Genomic DNA, 19,186 nt, shown 5'->3' with positions numbered 1-19,186 from the left:
TTAATATGTGTACATACGATTCCTTAATGACAAATATATAAAGGATATACAAATAATATATATACATATATACACACAAAGGATGAAGGTAAAAACATTGATAATAAATCATATTTCATACTATGTAAACAGCGTTATAATACATTTTCATTTAATCTATTATTATAATTTCATTTTATATATTATATTATGCACTTAAAACATTATCATTAAAACTTATATTAAAAGAATAATTAAAATTATGTACACTGTAGTCACTAATTCATAAATCTTTTATAAATAATGTTAAAAAGATTGTTAAAAGGAATATTAAAAATAAAAAGGGAGGATTGGTCCATATTCATCAGAACAACTTAGTATGATATGCTGTACTCATGTCATAAAAGCCTGCAGGTCTACATCTAGATTTAACCCTTTGGGTGCCATACAGTCAAGTAGATGGATCCACTTTGTTTCACACTGCCTAAGTTTCATTAACCTTTGTTGTTCATTACCCACTGATCATGGTATAGTTTGTAATACTCTTACAGAAAGGTTCTTTGAATTTTTATTATGTATCTTCCTAAAGTGCTCAGATACACTATGATTTTCATAACCCCTAATTTTGTTATCAATGTGCTCATATATGCGGCGCTTCACCCTTCTCTTGGTCCTGCCCACATAGATTTTATTAAGCCGCATATACAGACACACAAGAAGCCCTATCTTTAATTTTGTATTCCTTGGAGTGGTCCCAATTGTAAATGATATCACCCTTATTTATTAGGCTACACATGCAGCAATTTAATCTCCCACATTTAAAGGTCCCTCCCTTACTCATGCACCAGGCAGAAAGGTTCCCTTTACCTGTATCTTTTTTAGTTCTTAGTTTAGAGGGAGCTATTATATTTTTTATATTCCTATTTTTCTTGAAAATAGTCACAGGGGTTGGCTCTAAGTGAAGCCCCAAAGGGATCGGATAAAAGAATGTTCCAATGCTTCTTTAATGTTGATTTGATGAAATTAGAACCCAGATTGTAAGTTGTTATAAATTTAGCTCCCCATTTCCTTTTCTCATTCTGGGAACTGTTTTCATTTCTATTTTTACTATATATTAGATCTCCTCTGTCCTTGTTTCTACTGTCATTTCTAGCTTTTTCAACTAGGCTTGCATCATACCCTTTCTTTGTAAATTTCTGTTCTAGAATGTTAGCTTCATTTTCAAAGTCATCTAAAGTGGTGCAATTAATACGGATTCTTAGGAATTGACCAAAGGGTATGTTCTTCTTCCATTTGGGTAAATGCCCACTCTCTGCATTTAAAAAAAATGACTGTCTGTGTTTTTCCTATAGTTTTTTACTGCCGTTTTATTTGTGGTATGATCTATAAACAACACTAGATCCAGGAATTCAATTTGGCTCTTACTTACTTTCCCAGTAAATTCTAGATTATATGTATTTTTATTTAAATATCCAATGAAGTCCAAGGCATCTGTTTCACTTCCCTTCCACACCATAAGAATGTCATCGATGTACCTGCGGTACATCAATACATTCTTCTCATACGGGTTGTTATTCCACACATCTCTCTCTTCAAAAGCAGCCATATAAATGTTGACATAGGAGGGGGCCATGGGTGTACCCATTGCCGTCCCCTGCGTTTGCTGATAGAATTTATTTTCAAAAGAGAAGAAGTTGTGGAATAAAATGAATTCAATCCCCTTGACTAGAAATTGAACTTGTATAGATGATAAATCACTAAAATTATCAAAAAATTCCTCAAAGGCCTTGATTCCCTGTACATGTGGGATATTTGTGTATAAAGAAGTGACATCACAGGCTATCCATACAAGATCCTCATCCCAAACTAAACCTTCAAATAATTTTATCGTTTCAGTAGTATTCTTCAAGTAAGATTTGGTCAACTTAACAGTAGGTTGTAAAAACCAATCCAGGTAACATGATAAGTATTTTTACAGCTTAATAACCTATATGCTTCTTTCAAATAAACATCTCGGTCTTGGATAACAATTCCTCCTCCCTTGTCAGCTTGCCTAATAGTTATAGATAAATCCAACTTAAGTAGATCAAGGGCTTTCCTTTCTTGGTGGGTTAAGTTATCCCTATACTTAAAATTACCTTTTTTCTTTAGAGAATCAAAATATTTTCTAAACTCTTCCTTAACAATTTCATTAAACACTGGAATATAGTTACCCTGTGCAAATGTAGGATTAAACGTAGATGATCTCTTGAAATTGCTATGTTTAATAGGGATATCATTTTCATATGTACTAAGATTGAGTACTTCCTCATTATCATAATGCTCTTCTAAAGCTTGTGTATTTGATTGGGCTTCTTCCCTTAAGCTGACAAGTGTGCTTAAAGTCTTGAAATCATTCTCTCCTGATAATACTTGAGAGGTGTTTACTTTTTCGTTGGCGAAATTGTTTTTTAGAAAATAATGTTGTAAGATTAATTTACAAATATATTATAAGTCTATAAACATCTCAAAACTGTTGGGTTGACTATGTGGAGCAAATTTGAGTACTTTACCCAATAGCCTATATTAATTGTTGGAAAGGGGTCTCAGATAAATTGAAAACATCCTTTTTCTCCTCTTCTAGTACCTGCCTCTTGATCTTACATTCCCTAACTCTTGCCCCTGCTCTAGATCCTTGTCTTGTTCCCACCTTCTTTTTGTGCCCTGTTTCTTCTCCTCTCTCCTTTCCTGTTGGTGATAATCTGAGTGTTGCTCCCTGTGTTTTCTCACCTCTTTTTCCTCTTGTTGATGATGGTTGTGCTGGGCTTTCTGAAGCCATGTTTGCTGAGGCCTCTCCCTCCATAAAAAAGAGGAAGAAGAGGGAGATGCATGTACATAAGGAGGAGTATTCTGCCTATTATAATGCTGTTCTTTTGGTGCAAAATTATTCAAATGATTATAATATTCTCTTGAGATTTAGGCTTAGCTTCTTGTTCAATCCATCTAGGGGGTAGGGGTGGTTCACTTAAGACCTGAAACCAGTTATGTAGATTCACCTCATGTTCCTTCCTTGATCTCATATTATCTATACCTCCCCTATTTTTGGTGTTTACATTATTGTTATTCCCCTTATTGGGAATAGGTTTCCCCTCCATTATTACGTTATTTTCCTCCCTTGTCTGTGTAAAATCTTTAGTTTGAAGCTGAGTTCCTTTTCTATTATCCCTCCATCCTTTAGGGTTCCTATTATAAATTCTTTCATTTTTGTAATCATCTTGATCTCTTTTGAGTTTTAAGGTTTTATGGACTACTAGTTCTTTCTCTAGTGTCTCAATCCTAGTCATAATGTCACCATTAATCTTTTTCCATTTTTCAATTTCTTTAAAAGAATTAATTTCAGGAGATAATTCTTTTATATCTTTCTTTATCTTTTCTAATTTAAATTCCCTATATTTTACTAATATTTTAATTAATGTCATAGAACATGAATGTAGTGCACTGTCCCACTCTGTAATAAATTCTATTTCATCTAAATTGAAAGCAGGGTATTTGTTAATTCTCAACCCTCTTGGGATAATATCGTGTAGGATGTAATTATCTAATAAGATTAGATCTTGCCACTCTTTAGTGTCCTGGGTTAGTAATTTCTCTAATTGTCTGAATAAATTATGTGGATCTTCACCCTCACTGTTGTTATTATTAAGCAAGTTAATTCTCTGTCTATTTCTAATATATCCCCCTTCACTTTCCGCTTCAATCTGCACATTGTCTACAACCTCATCCATAGTGCTGCTGTCCTACGTAACACGTTACAAAAGATAAAACCAACACAAGGTATTAACAGCGCAACTGAGAGGATTTGTAAATATTCATTTTTAGGTCTAAGTGACAATTTATAATTGCAGATTGTATAAAATATATGCATATAAAATTGAACACAAAATGGTATTAAGATCAAAGATGGCGTCCCTTCAATTCTGATTGGCTGATAGAATTCTATCAGCCAATCGGAATTAAGGTAGAAAAGGTAGAAAAAATCCTATTGGCTGATCCAATCAGCCAATAGGATTGAGCTGGCATTCTATTCGCTGTTCCAATCAGCCAATAGAATGCCAGTTCAATCCTATTGGCTGATCAGCATATATGATTTTTTCTACCTTAATTACGATTGGCTGATAGAATTCTATCAGCCAATCGGAATTGAAGGGATGCCATCTTGGATGATGTCATTTAAAGGAACCTTCATTCTGTGTTTAGCCATCGGAAGAAGAGGATGCTCTGCGTCGGATGTCTTGAAGATGGACCCGCTCCGCGCCGGATGGATGAAGATAGAAGATGCCGTCTGGGTGAAGACTTCTGCGGGCTTGGATGAAGACTTCGGCTCGCTTGGATGAAGACTTCTGCCGGCTTCGCTGAGGACTTCTGCCGCTTCGTTGCGGATGGATGTCGGGTCTTCAAAAACTGTAAGTGTATCTTCGGGGGTTAGTGTTAGGTTTTTTAAGGGTTTATTAGGTGGGACTTTGTGCGAAAAAAGAGCTAAATGCCCTTTTAAGGGCAATGCCCATCAAAATGCCCTTTTCAGGGCAATGGGGAGCTTACGTTTTTTAGATATTTGTATTTTTATTTACAGGTAAAAGAGCTGATTTATTTGGGACAATGCCCCACAAAAGGCCCTTTTAAGGGCTATTGGCAGTTTAGTTTAGGCTTAGTTTAAATATTTGATAATTTATTTTTTATTTTGTGTAATTTAGTGTTTATTTTTTTTTTGTAACTTAGTAATTCTTTATTGTAGATTTAAATAACTTGAGTAGGGTTAGTTTTTTAAATATATAATATAGTTAATTTAATTTGTAGTTTAATGTAATTTTAGTATAATAGTTAGACCACTTTGCCCGGCTTGGATGAAGACTTCTCCCGGCTTCGTTGAGGATTTTGGACCGGTTGGGTGAAGACGTCTCCCTGTAAGGTGATCTTCAGGGGGTTAGTGTTAGTTTTTTTTTAAGGGGGGATTGGGTGTGTGGGTGGTGGGTTTTAATGTTGGGGGGGAATTGTAATTTTTTTCAGGTAAAAGAGCTGATTACTTTGGGGCAATGCCCCGCAAAAGGCCCTTTTAAGGGCTATTTGTAATTTAGTGTAGGGTAGGGCTTTTTGTATTTTGGGGGGGCTTTTTTATTTTGTTAGGCGGATTAGATTAGTTGTAATTAGTTTAAAAATCTTGTAATTTCTTTATTATTTTCTGTAATTTAGTGTTTTTTTCTTATTAAATTTTTTTTAATTGTAATTAATTGTATTTAATTTAGGTAATTAATTTAATTGTAGTGTAGAGTTAGGTTTAATTGTAACTTAGGTTAGGTTTTATTTTACAGGTAAATTTGTCTTTATTTTAACTAGGTAGTTATTAAATAGTTAATAACAATTTAATAACTATTGTACCTAGTTAAAATAAATACAAAGTTGCCTGTAAAATAAAAATAAACCCTAAGCTAGATACAATGTAACTATTAGTTATATTGTAGCTATCTTAGGGTTTATTTTATAGGTAAGTATTTAGTTTTAAATATGAATTATTTAGTTAATTGTAGTAAGTTTATTTAGATTTATTTAAATTATATTTAAGTTAGGGGGGGTTAGGGTTAGACTTGGGTTTAGGGGTTAATAACTTTATTATAGTGGTGGTGACATTGGGGGCGGCAGATTAGGGGTTAATAAATGTAGTTAGGTTGCGGCGATATTGGGGTGGCAGATTAGGGGTTAATAAATATAATGTAGGTGTCGGCGATGTTGGGGGCAGCAGATTAGGGGTTCATAAGTATAATGTAGGTGGCAGCGGTGTCCAGAGCGGCAGATTAGGGGTTAATAATATAATGTAGGTGTCGGCAATGTCGGGGGACGGCAGATTAGGGGTTAATAAGTGTAAGATTAGGGGTGTTTAGACTCGGGGTTCATGTTAGGGTGTTAGGTGTAGACATAACTTTTATTTACCCATAGGAATCAATGGGGCTGCGTTAGAAGCTAAACGCTGCTTTTATGCAGGGGTTAGGTTTTTTTTCCATTGATTCCTATGGGGAAATCGTGCAAGAGCACATTTTACCAGCTCACCGCTAACATAAGCAGCGCTGGTATTGAGGTGAGATGTGGAGCAAAATTTTGCTCTACGCTTACTTTTTTCTGGTGAACACCGGGTTTGTAAAAACACGTAATACCAGCGCTGCAGGTAAGTGAGCGGTGAGCATAAACTGCTCGTTAACACCCCACAGCTTCTAACGCAAAACTTGTAATCTAGCCGATTGGGTTTTAGTTCCTGCTTATTGAATTGAATAGCAAGTGTTAGGATTGCTATTGTTCTTTTATTTTTTATTGGATTCAGTTGATCACCTGTATAGTTGAGTATGTTAATTGTTTAACTTGCCATTGGTGGAACACTTGGGGGAGGGGCTTCTTGTATGCCTTTATAATGTTTAATTATTCACTGTTTGTAGTCTGAGAAAGGGGTGAATACCTCGAAACGTCACAAAATAAATTGTTGATACATTTTATAAATCCAGTGAGTGCATCCTCTTCATTCAACTTTTTTTATATATATATATATATATATATATATATATATTATATATAAAAAAAATATATATATATATATATATATATATATATATACACATACATACAGTGTGTATAATAATTTCAAATAATTTTTAATAATATTTTTAGTTTATATTTAATATTTCAATAACGCATCTTTAAAAATTAATTTAAAGGAAACATTATCAGTATTGGTACAAATGTACATTTGTCAGAAAATGAATGCACATGTCTGGTATGTATGCAAATATATGAATAACCTTTTGTACACCAGAGTGCTGTAATGCATAGCAGTGACATTCTATTCCACTGTACCCTTTATTGATAAACATCTGTAATTCCTTTTTAAACTTCAATGAAAAAAGGAAAGCTTCAGAATAGCAGTGTAGTCAAGTTATATTGTATTTTGCATTAGGAATAATGGAAAACATATAATTTATGCTTACTGTAGATCTAGCAAAATATAGGGCCAGTTTAACCTTGAGTTAACAGACATCTCGATTCAGACAGAGCATATCATTTTAAACAACTTTTCCAATTTATTACAAATATCAAATTTGGTTCATTCTTTTTGTATCCTTTGTTGAAGGAGCAGCACTACAGGGGGTTAGCTGAACTCATCAGGTGAGCCAATGATGTATCTCCAAGTAGTACACTGCTTCTCTCGAGCCTACCTAGCTATGCTTTTAGATAAAGGTTTCCAAGAAAAGTAAATTGGAAAGATGTTTAAAACTGAATCATGAAAGATTTTTTTCTACTGTCCCTTAAATGTGATGGTGTATAAGCTGTATTGTGACCTTACTTCCATAGCTTTCACACTTTAATTTTTGTGTAAAAATTGTGCTTTCTCCCACTCTCCCTATTATGTCCAGAAAGCAAAATCTGTAACCAAGATTAATAAAATGCTGAAAATTACCTAAAACCGTTGAGTTGCAGCATTTACAGATTACTTAACTTGCTGTTTTTTGGACTCCTTAGGGAGTGTGGGACAAACAATTTTTTTACACAAATGCAGCATTTGTTTAATGTAGTTTTAGTAAACAAGTGAGTATAAGATTACTAGACATGTGCAGCAGCGAAAATTTCGTTTTAAATGAATATTCCGAAAAGTTAGTTTTTTAGAATATTCATCTGCTGCACTATTTAGTATTTATTTTCTTTAGAACAAAAAGAAAAGTTCAAGAGCAGAAGCCCTTTGGAGACTCAGTAGCTAATAATTCCTTAATGACCGCTATTTACCCTGAACGCGAGCGTCAAGACCATGCTATTAGACCTCAATCCTTCCTGAAGGCTTGCTAAAAAAATTGTGGTCACTGTTGGAAGGCATTCTCACCAAGACGGGTTTTATTACACTTCACTGTTAAAAGCAGTATCGCCATGTGCAGCGAAGGTGTGAGCGATCCCTTTAGACAATACTGAAAGGCAACAATTTACCTGTGTATACAGCACAACAGTGAAACTTCTACATAAATAATAAACCTACATGAACTGGGAGATTTGGAGTATATTGTACATGTGGATATGGTGTGTTATATATAATAGTATACTGTTAAATAGTTATTTAAAAGAAGACAGCTTTTTTATCATTTTATTTATTAAGCCTCTACAAATGTAGGTACATTTTTTAATAAGGGGCCGATTTATCACGGCCCAAATGGCGCTGTATACCTCTGTTTCCGTGCTAGCCTTCAGACTCGCTGGAAACAGGAGTTAAGAAGCCGCGATCTTAAGACCGCTGCTCCTTAACTCATACGCCTCCTCTGAGGTGGCGGACATCAATCCGCTCAATCTCATACAATCGGGTTGACTGACACGCCCTGCTAGCGTCTGTTTGACCTCAAATCTGTAGGGGGCGGCATTGCACAAGCAGTTCACCAGAAATGCTGTCGGCATTTATCAATGTCTGGCGGACATGATTCGCTACAGCGGATCATGTCCGCCAGACACTTGATAAATCGGCCCCTAAGAAAAAAAGAACGAAAGATAGAGAGAGAGAGAAAGAGATTGAAAGAAAGAAAGAAAGAAAGAAAGACAGAATGTTAATAGAGCATCACACACTGCTAGTGAATCTCTTTGTCTGCACAAGCTGTAACAGAGCAATGCAAATGACAGTTAGTCACCAGCAGCCACTAAGATATAAGGCATAAAACAGAGAGCATGTGTGGGCAGAGAATGTACAGGGATTTTCAATGCAGCTGATGGGAGTGGGTGAAAATGTGTAGTAATAAAGCTAGTCAGATGTGGGAACAGCTATAAAATCTTTCTATTATCGCTATTCTTGGTGATTTCATCAGAAGTGACAAATGCTTTAGCTTTATAGATTTGGGACATATCTGTAGCTGGAAGTGAAAAAAACATCAGACAGATAAAACACAAACACACGGTTTTTATTTTACTGGGTACCTCTAATATTCTGATAGTTATTGAATACAGCATTGAACCCCTGTGGATGCTAAAGAAAAAAGCAGTGAATTGCTACACAAAGCACCGTCGTCCTCTCTGCTGTAGAACATAGATATTGTTCAGCCTCACATAGAAGCTGTTGTGCAAGAGTACATTTGTCAGCTACATTCAAAAAGAAGTGACATATTTGCTAACATTTCACATCCATATGTTTTAAGTCATGTATGGATGGATATAATATTTATTCAAAAAGATATGCAACATAATACACATCATGTAATTCATGTGAATGGACGTGCATTGCACTTTAATGTAAATATATCAAGTAAAAGCTTAAATATTTGCTCAAAATGAACATTCTTGTACCTTTGATTGTAAACCACGAACGTTTGTATTTTGTTATTTTATCAAAATGGTTTAAAAATATGTGAAAGAGCTCCCTTGCCTCAGTTATATGTAATTATTGCTGCTGGGTGCTCCGATGAAGAATCAGCAGCATAAAACACCAAATACTTTTCAAGTGTGCACAACCAACTTTTTTGCTTACAAACTGGAGTTTGCCAACAAGCAGATGAGGAACGTTTATATCATGATTTAAAGCAAACTGGTTCACATAGTGTGCCTACAGAACAGCTTTCAGAGGTCTGAAAAATGCAACAATGTATTGTTTTCTGCAACAATCTATAAAGGGAGATTACAAGTTGTGCAGTACGGCTATACCGCTGAAACATTTGTGTGCGGAATAGACAGCTCACCCGTATTACATGGCGCACTGTACGGCTGTTCCGCTAGCGTTTTAGCCTATACCGCAACAATCCAATCCACATTCAAAAAATGGCCTTTGAGTGTGGAATGTTCAGCTCACCTGTATTACAAGTTTTGCGGTACGGCTATTCCTCTAGCGTTATAGCTTATACCGCAACGATCCATTCCGCAATTAAAGACCAGTAGTTATGGATTTTGCAAAACAATAATGTTTCACAAAACTCATAACAAAAATGTTACAAAGTACACTAACACCCATAAACTATCTATTAAACCCTAAACCGCCACCCCTCGTATCATAAATACTATAATAACCCTATTTACCCCTAATCCATTGCCCAACCACATTTCCAACACTAAGTAAACCTATTAACCTCTAAACCCCAGACCACCCCCACATTTTGACTCCCTAAATAAACCTATTAACCCCTAAACCCCTGGCCTCCCACATCACGACAAACTAAATGAAGCTATTATCCCTAAACTGCTGACCCCCCCACATTGCGACAAACTAAATTAAACTATTAACCCTTAAACCTAACACCCCCTAACTTTAAATTAAAGTTACAATATAACTACCTTAAAATAAATAAAAACTTACCTGTGAAATAAATAAAATCTAAGCTTAAACTATAAATAAACCTAACATTACTATTTTAAAAAAAATTATACCAAAAATAAAAAACCTAAATTACAAAATTAAAAAATTCTAACACTACGAAAAAACCCAAAAAACCTAACCTTACAAAAAATAACAAACTCTAAAATTATGAAACATACAAAACAAATCTAAGATTACAGATAATAATAAACCAAATAATCCAAAATAAAAAATTAAACCTAATCTTATACCCCTTTTTTTTATAACAAAAAATCCACCTTAAAATAAAAAAAACCCTATTCTAACACTAAACTACCAATAGCCGTTAAAAGGGCCTTTTGTAAGGCACTGCCCTAAGTTTAACAGCTCTTTTACTTAAAAAAAAAATACAAATTACCCCCTAACAGTACAACCCCCCACCCACCAAACCCCCCAAATTAAAAAAAGACCTGACTATAAAAAAACCTAAGCAACACATTGCCTCTAAAGGGACATTTGTATGCGCATTGCCCTTAAAGGGACAGTCAATTCCAAAAAAACTTTCATGATTTAAATAAGGAATTTTTCTAATTTACTTTTATCACCAATTTTGCTTTATTCTCTTGGTATTCTTAGTTGAAAGCTAAACCTAGGATCTTCATATGCTAATTTGTTAGACCTTGAAGACTGCCTCTAATCTGAATGCATTTTGACCAATAGAGGGCATTAGTTCATGTGTTTCATATAGATAACATTGAGCTCATGCATGTGACGTTACCCTGGAATGAGCACTGATTGGATAAAATGCAAGTATGTCAAAAGAACTGAAATAAGGGGGCAGTTTCCAAAAGCATAGACACAAGGTAATCACAGAGGTAAAAAGTGTATTTCTATAACAGTGTTGGTTATGCAAAACTGGGGAAAGGGCAATAAAGGGATTATTTTTCTTTTTAAACAACAAAACTTCTGGTGTTGACTGTCCATTTAAAAGGGCAATCAGCCCATTAAAAAACAATAAAAGCCCTAATCTAAAAAAAAAACGCCAAAAAAAACCTGTCACTAACCCCGAAATAGGTACTCACCATTCCTGAAGTCCGGCAGTGAAGGACTTCTTCCAGGCGGCTTCATCACGGTGTCGCGGAGCCATCTTCCATCTTCAACCAGGAGTCACAGAGCTGATGTGGTGTGGAGCAGGATCAGGGACGGTGCTGACATCCGACGTGGAACCTCCTCTTCATGCAATCGTCTGCCGCACACTAAAGATTGAATGCAAGGTACCCCTTTTTATATTGGGGTACCTTGCATTTCTATTGGCTGAAATATTCAAATCAGCCAATAGGTTGAGAGCTGCTTACATTTGATTTTAATATTTTCTTGGGTTTTTTTTTTTTAGATTAGGGTTTTTTTTGTTTTCCAATGGGCACTAAAGAGCTGATTGTCCTTTTGAAGACAATGCCCATACAAATGACCTTTTAGGGGCAATGGGTAGCTTAGTATTTTTTTTATAGTTAGGTCTTTCAGGGGTTGGGGCTTATACTGTTAGGGGGTAATTTGTATTTTTTAAGTAAAAGAATGTTAAACTTAGGACAATGCCCTACAAAAGGCTCTCTTAAGGACTATTGGTAGTTTAGTGTTAGATTAGGGGGTGTTTTTATTTTGGGGTGGCTTTTTTGTTTTTATAGGGGTATTAGATTAGTTTTAATTTATTTATTTTGGATAATTTCGCTTACTATTTTCTGTAATCTTAGGGTTTTTTTATTTTTGCAATTTTAGAGTTTGCTATTTTTTGTAAGGTTAGGTTTTTTTTGTTTTGTTTTATCATTTTGTAATTTAGGTTTTTTATTTTAGGTATATATATTTTTTTAAAATAGTGTTAGGCTTATTTATAGCTTAAGGTTAGGTTTTATTTATTTCACAGGTAAGTTTTTATTTATTTTAAGGTAATTAAATTGTAACTTTAATTTAAATTTAAGGGGGTGTTAGGTTTAGTGATGTCGCGAACTGAAAATTTTCCGTTCGCAAACGGCGAATGCGAACATCCGCAACTGTTCGGGATCGGGCAAACCGGGCGAACCGCCATTGACTTCAATAGGCAGGCGAATTTTAAAACACAGGGACTCTTTCTGGCCACAATAGTGATGGAAAAGTTGTTTCAAGGGTACTAACACCTGGACTGTGGCATGCCGGAGGGGGATCCATGGCAAAACTCCCACATAAAATTACATAGTTGATGCAGAGTCTGGTTTTAATCCATAAAGGACATAAATCACCCAACATTCCTAAATTGTTTGGAATAACGTGCTTTAAAACATCAGGTATGATGTTGTATCAATCAGGTAGTGTAAAGGTTACGCCCACTTCACAGTGACAGACCAAACTCCCTGTTTAACGCACTGCAAACAGTCCATTTGCACAACCACGAGATAGATAGATTTGATAGATAGATACATAGATTAGATAGATAGATCAATAGATGCAATATACATTTGATAGATACGATAGATAGATTTGATAGATAAATAGATAGATTTGATAGATATATAATTTCCCAGACAGAGAATTACAAGACGTGCAGTCTGAGACCCATGGTAAGGTTCCCAGAGGCAGTTGCGGCACCAGGGGACGTGTCTATGGCATGGAATTTAGGAACCGGGAGATGGAAAAAGATGCTTGGTCGGTCCTCCTACTTCAAATTTGGGGCACTGCGCGTGCAATCTACTGTGCCACCAGATATGAGTGGTGTGTTAAGTAGTACTATTCTGATCAGTTTAATCCCTGTTACGCCCCCTATCAGGGGACGTGTATATAGCATAGATTTTAGGAACCGGGAGATGGAAAAAGATGCTTGGTCGGTCCTCCTACTTCAAATTTGGGGCACTGCGCGTGCAATCATGGCCGGACTTTTAGCCGATGGACATTTGACCGTCAGACATTTGGCCGACGGACATTTGGCCTAAACACAAGTGGCTGTCACAAAACAGTCCTGCCACGATAGATAGATTTGATAGATAGATACATAGATTAGATAGATAGATCAATAGATGCAATATACATTTGATAGATACGATAGATAGATAGATAGATAGATAGATAGATAGATAGATAGATAGATAGATAGATTTGATAGATAAATAGATAGATTTGATAGATAGATAATTTCCCAGACAGAGAATTACAAGACGTGCGGTCTGAGACCCATGGTAAGGTTCCCAGAGGCAGTTGCGGTGCCAGGGGACGTATATATGGCATGGATTTTAGGAACCGGGAGATGGAAAAAGATGCTTGGTCGGTCCTCCTACCTCAAATTTGGGGCACTGTGCGTGCAATCTACTGTGCCACCAGATATGAGTGGTGTGTTAAGTAGTACTATTCTGATCAGTTTAATCCCTGTTACGTCCCCTATCAGGGGACGTGTATATGGCATGGATTTTAGGAACCGGGAGATGGAAAAAGAAGATTGGTCAGTTCTCCTACTTCAAATATGGGGCACTGCGCGTGCAATCGTGGCCGGACTTTTAGCCGACGGACATTTGGCCGACGGACATTTTGCCGATGGACATTTGGCCGAAACACAAATGGCTGTCACAAAACAGTCCGGCCACAATAGATTTGATAGATAGATACATAGATTAGATAGATAGATCAATAGATGCAATATACATTTGATAGATACGATAGATAGATAGATAGATAGATAGATAGATTTGATAGATAAATAGATAGATTTGATAGATAGATAATTTCCCAGACAGAGAATTACAAGACGTGCGGTCTGGGACCCATTGTAAGGTTCCCAGAGGCAGTTGCGGCGCCAGGGGATGTGTATATGACATGGATTTTAGGAACCGGGAGATGGAAAAAGATGCTTGGTCGGTCCTCCTACCTCAAATTTGGGGCACTGTGCGTGCAATCTACTGTGCCACCAGATATGAGTGGTGTGTTAAGTAGTACTATTCTGATCAGTTTAATCCCTGTTACGTCCCCTATCAGGGGACGTGTATATGGCATGGATTTTAGGAACCGGGAGATGGAAAAAGAAGATTGGTCGGTTCTCCTACTTCAAATATGGGGCACTGCGCGTGCAATCGTGGCCGGACTTTTAGCCGATGGACATTTTGCCGATGGACATTTGGCCGAAGCACAAGTGGCTGTCACAAAACAGTCCGGCCACAATAGATTTGATAGATAGATACATAGATTAGATAGATAGATCAATAGATGCAATATACATTTGATTGATACGATAGATAGATAGATAGATAGATTTGATAGATAAATAGATAGATTTGATAGATAGATAATTTCCCAGACAGAGAATTACAAGACGTGAGGTCTGGGACCCATGGTATGGATTTTAGAAACTGGGAGATGGAAAAAGATTCTTGGTCGGTCCGGCCACGAGATAGATAGATTTGATAGATAGATACATAGATTAGATAGATAGATCAATAGATACATTTGGTAGATTCGATAGATAGATAGATAGATAGATAGATACATTTGATAGATAAATAGATAGATTTGATAGATAATTTCCCAGACAGAGAATTACAAGACGTGTGGGCTGGGACCCATGTTAAGGTTCCCAGTGGCAGTTGCGGTGCCAGGGGACGTGTATATGGCATGGATTTTAGGAACCGGGAGATGGAAAAAGATGCTTGGTCGGTCCTCCTACTTCAAATTTGGGGCACTGCGCATGCAATATACTGTGCCACCAGATATGAGTGGTGTGTTAAGTAGTACTATTCTTATCAGTTTAATACCTGTTATGTCCCCTATCAGGGGACGTGTATATGTCATGGATTTTAGGAACCCGGGAGATGGAAAAAGATTCTTGGTCGGTCCGGCCACGAGATAGTTAGATTTGATAGATAGATAGATACATAGATTAGATAGATAGATCAATAGATACATTTGATAGATTTGATAGATAGATAGATAAATAGATAGATTTGATAGATAGGTAATTTCCCAGACAGAGCATTACAAGACGTGCGGTCTGGAACCCATGGTAAGGTTACTTCCTTTTGCACAATTGAGTACAGGTTGGGGATTGCCTTTTGTGCAAAGAAATTTCGGCCGGGTACCTTCCACTGCGGTGTCCCCTATCAGGGGATGTGTATATGGCATGGATTTTAGGAACCGGGAGATGGAAAAAGATGCTTGGTCGGTCCGGCCACAAGATAGATAGATTTGATAGATAGATAGTTACATAGATTAGATAGATAGATCAATAGATGCAATAGATACATTTGATAGATACGATAGATAGATAGATTTGATAGATAAATAGATAGATTTGATAGATAGATAATTTTCCAGACAGAGAATTACAAGACGTGCGGGCTGGGACCCATGGTAAGGTTACTTCCTTTTGCACAATTGAGTACATGTTGGGGATTGCCTTTTGTGAATAGAAATTTCAGCCGGGTACCTTCCACTGCGGTGTCCCCTATCAGGGGATGTGTATATGGCATGGATTTTAGGAACCGGGAGATGGAAAAAGATGTTTGGTTGGTCCTCCTACTTCAAATTTGGGGCACTGCGCGTGCAATCTAATGTGCCACCAGATAGGAGTGGTGTGTTAAGTAGTACTATTCCTATCAGTTTAATCCCTGTTAAGTGTCTTTTTTTTGGTTTTGGTTTTGAAGCCACAGTGCAGTACCAGAGGCCAGAAAAATTTGGCATGTACACATGCCTGAAAAATTAGGTATTGTTGCAGCCGCTGCTGTAGCAGCGGCCAGAAAAACTGATGTTTGTTTCCCAGGCAGAAAGTGCCCCAAAACATTTCGGCTTGAACCCTAGTTGGTGGTGGATAAGTCACGCAAGTCATCCGGCATTTGAAGATAAAATACAGCAGCGTGTGGACCATTTTTAGCCCAAGGCAGCTCACCTCATCAGGCCTTTTTTACTCGATTGTATCGCCCAATGTCAGTCCCTTCGGGATCCATCCCTCATTCATCTTAATAAAGGTGAGGTAATCTAGACTTTTTTGACCTAGGCGACTTCTCTTCTCAGTGACAATACCTCCTGCTGCACTGAAGGTCCTTTCTGACAGGACACTTGAAGCGGGGCAGGCCAGAAGTTCGATTGCAAATTGGGATAGCTCAGGCCACAGGTAAAGCCTGCACACCCAGTAGTCAAGGGGTTCATCGCTCCTTAGAGTGTCGAGATCTGCAGTTAAGGCGAGGTAGTCTGCTACCTGTCGGTCGAGTCGTTCTCTGAGGGTGGACCCCGAAGGGCTGTGTTGATGCATAGGAGTTAAAAAGCTCTGCATGTCCTCCATCAACAACATGTCTGTAAAGCGTCCTGTCCTTGCCGGCGTGGTCGTGGGAGTTGGAGGATAACTTTCAGCTCTTCCCCTGTTAGATTCACGTTGTGCTGTGACATCACCCTTATACGCTGTGTAAAGCGTACTTTTTAATTTATTTTGGAAATGCTGCATCCTTTCCGACTTGTGTTTGGGAACATTTCTGGCACTTTATGCTTATACCGGGGGTCTAGTAGCGTGGACACCCAGTACAGGTCGTTCTCCTTCAGCTTTTTTATACGAGGGTCCCTCAACAGGCACAACAGCATGAAAGACCCCATTTGCACAAGGTTGGATGCCGAGCTACTCATGTCCTGTTCATCGTCCTCAGTGATGTCACTGAAGGTATCTTCTTCCCCCCAGCCATGTACAACACCACGGGTACCAGATAGGTGACAATGAGCACCCTGGGATTCCTGTTGTGGTTGGTCTTCCTCCTCCTCCTCAAAGCCACATTCCTCCTCTGACTCCTCTTCCTCACAATCCTCTTCCAGCGTTGCCGCTGGTCCAGCAAACGATGCTGATAAGGCTGTTTCTGGTGGTGATGGTGACCACAACTCTTCCTCTTCACGCTCATCTACGGCCAGATCCAGCACTCTTCGCAGGGCACGCTCCAGGAAGAAAACAAATGGTATGATGTCGCTGATGGTGCCTTCGGTGCGACTGACTAGGTTTGTCACCTCCCCAAAAGGATGCATGAACATACAGGCATTGCGCATGAGTGCCCAGTAACGTGGCAAAAAAATTCCCAGCTCCGCAGAGGCTGTCCTAGCACCCCGATCATACAAATACTTGTTAATGGATTTTTCATGTTGGAGCAGGCGGTCGAACATTAGGAGTGTTGAATTCCAACGTGTCGGGCTGTCGCAAATCAAGCGACTCACTGGCATGTTGTTTCGCCGCTGGATATCGGAAAAGTGAGCCATGGCCGTGTAGGAACGCCTCAAATGGCCACACACCTTCCTGGCCTGCTTCAGGACGTCCTGTAAGCCTGGGTACTTATGCACAAAGCGTTGTACAATCAGATTACACACATATGCCATGCACGGCACATGTGTCAGCTTGCCCAATTTCAATGCCACCACCAAATTACTTCCGTTGTCAGAAACCACTTTGCCGATCTCCAGTTGGTGCGAAGTCAGCCACTGATCTAACTGTGTGTTCAGGGCGGACAGGAGTGCTGGTCCAGTGTGACTCACTGCTTTCAGGCAAGTCAACCCCAATAATGCGTGACACTGCCGTATCCGGGATGTGGAATAGTACCTGCGGAGCTGGGGGGGTGCCGTTGATGTGGAGCAAGACGCAGCAGCGGATGAGGACTCAGCCGAGGAGGTTATGGAAGAGGATGGAGTAGGAGGAGTAGAGGAGGTGGCAGCAGGCCTGCCTGCAAGTCGTGGCAGTGTCACCAACTCCTCCTCTGCAGAGCCACGCATTCCATGCTTGGCAGCCGTCAGCAGGTTTACCCAATGCGCAGTGTAGGTGATATACCTGCCCTGACCATGCTTTGCAAACCAGCTATCAGTGGTCATATGGACCCTTGTGTCAACACTGTGTGCCAGACATGCCATTACTTCCTTTCGCACAATAGAGTACAGGTTGGGGATTGCCTTTTGTGCAAAGAAATTTCGGCCGGGTACCTTCCACTGCAGTGTCCCAATAGCTACAAATGTCTTTGAACGCCTCAGACTCCACCAGCTTGTATGGTAAAAGCTGGCGGGCTAAGAGTTCAGACAAGCCAGCTGTCAGATGCCGGGCAAGGGGGTGACTTTGTGACATTGGCTTCTTATGCTCAAGCATGTCCTTGACAGACACCTGACTGTGGGCAGATGAGCAGGAACTGCTCCGGAAAAGAGACGGAGTGGCGGATGGTTGAGAGGGGGCAAGGAGGACAGCAGTGGTTGATGTGGCTGAAGATGCTGGAGGAGGAGGGCGGCTTTCACTTTGTGTGCTGCTTCTACTCATGTCTTGATCCCATAGGTGTTTGTGATGTGCGATCATGTGCCTTCGCAAAGCAGTTGTACCTAGGTGGGTGTTGGACTTCCCACGACTCAGTTTCATTTGGCACAGGTTGCAAGTGGCATCCCTGTTGTCAGAGGCAGACACACAAAAAAAATGCCACACTGCTGAGCTCTGCAATGACGGCATTCTGGTGGTGGCAACAGCATGCGTTGATTGGCGTGCTGTCTGGCTGACCCCGGGTGCCGATGCATGCTGTCTGACTGTGCCACTAGCTCCTTGCGATGACCTCCCCCTGCTTCCAACTCGTCTCCTCCTCTCTGTCTCCCCATCTGAACTTTCCCCCTCTTCTTCTTCTCTTCTAGCGGGCACCCACGTGACATCCACGGACGCATCGTCATCATCAACCGCTTCACTTCTATCTGACAAATCAACAAAGGAAGCAGCAGCGGGTACAACATCATCCTCATCACACCATACGTCCATGTCTGTAATGCTGCCTGACTGAGACATATCACTGTTATCTACATCCTCTGTCAATGATGGTTGCGCATCACTCATTTCTTCCAACTGATGTGTAAATAACTCCTCTGACAGATCAAGTGAAGCGGCTGTGGTGCTAGTATTGGTGGTGG

Source organism: Bombina bombina, chromosome 6 (genome assembly GCF_027579735.1).
Source record: "Bombina bombina isolate aBomBom1 chromosome 6, aBomBom1.pri, whole genome shotgun sequence".
NCBI classification, from domain to species: Eukaryota; Metazoa; Chordata; class Amphibia; order Anura; family Bombinatoridae; genus Bombina; species Bombina bombina.
The sequence above is the reverse complement of the archived record's forward strand: the minus strand, read 5'-3'. Positions refer to the sequence as shown.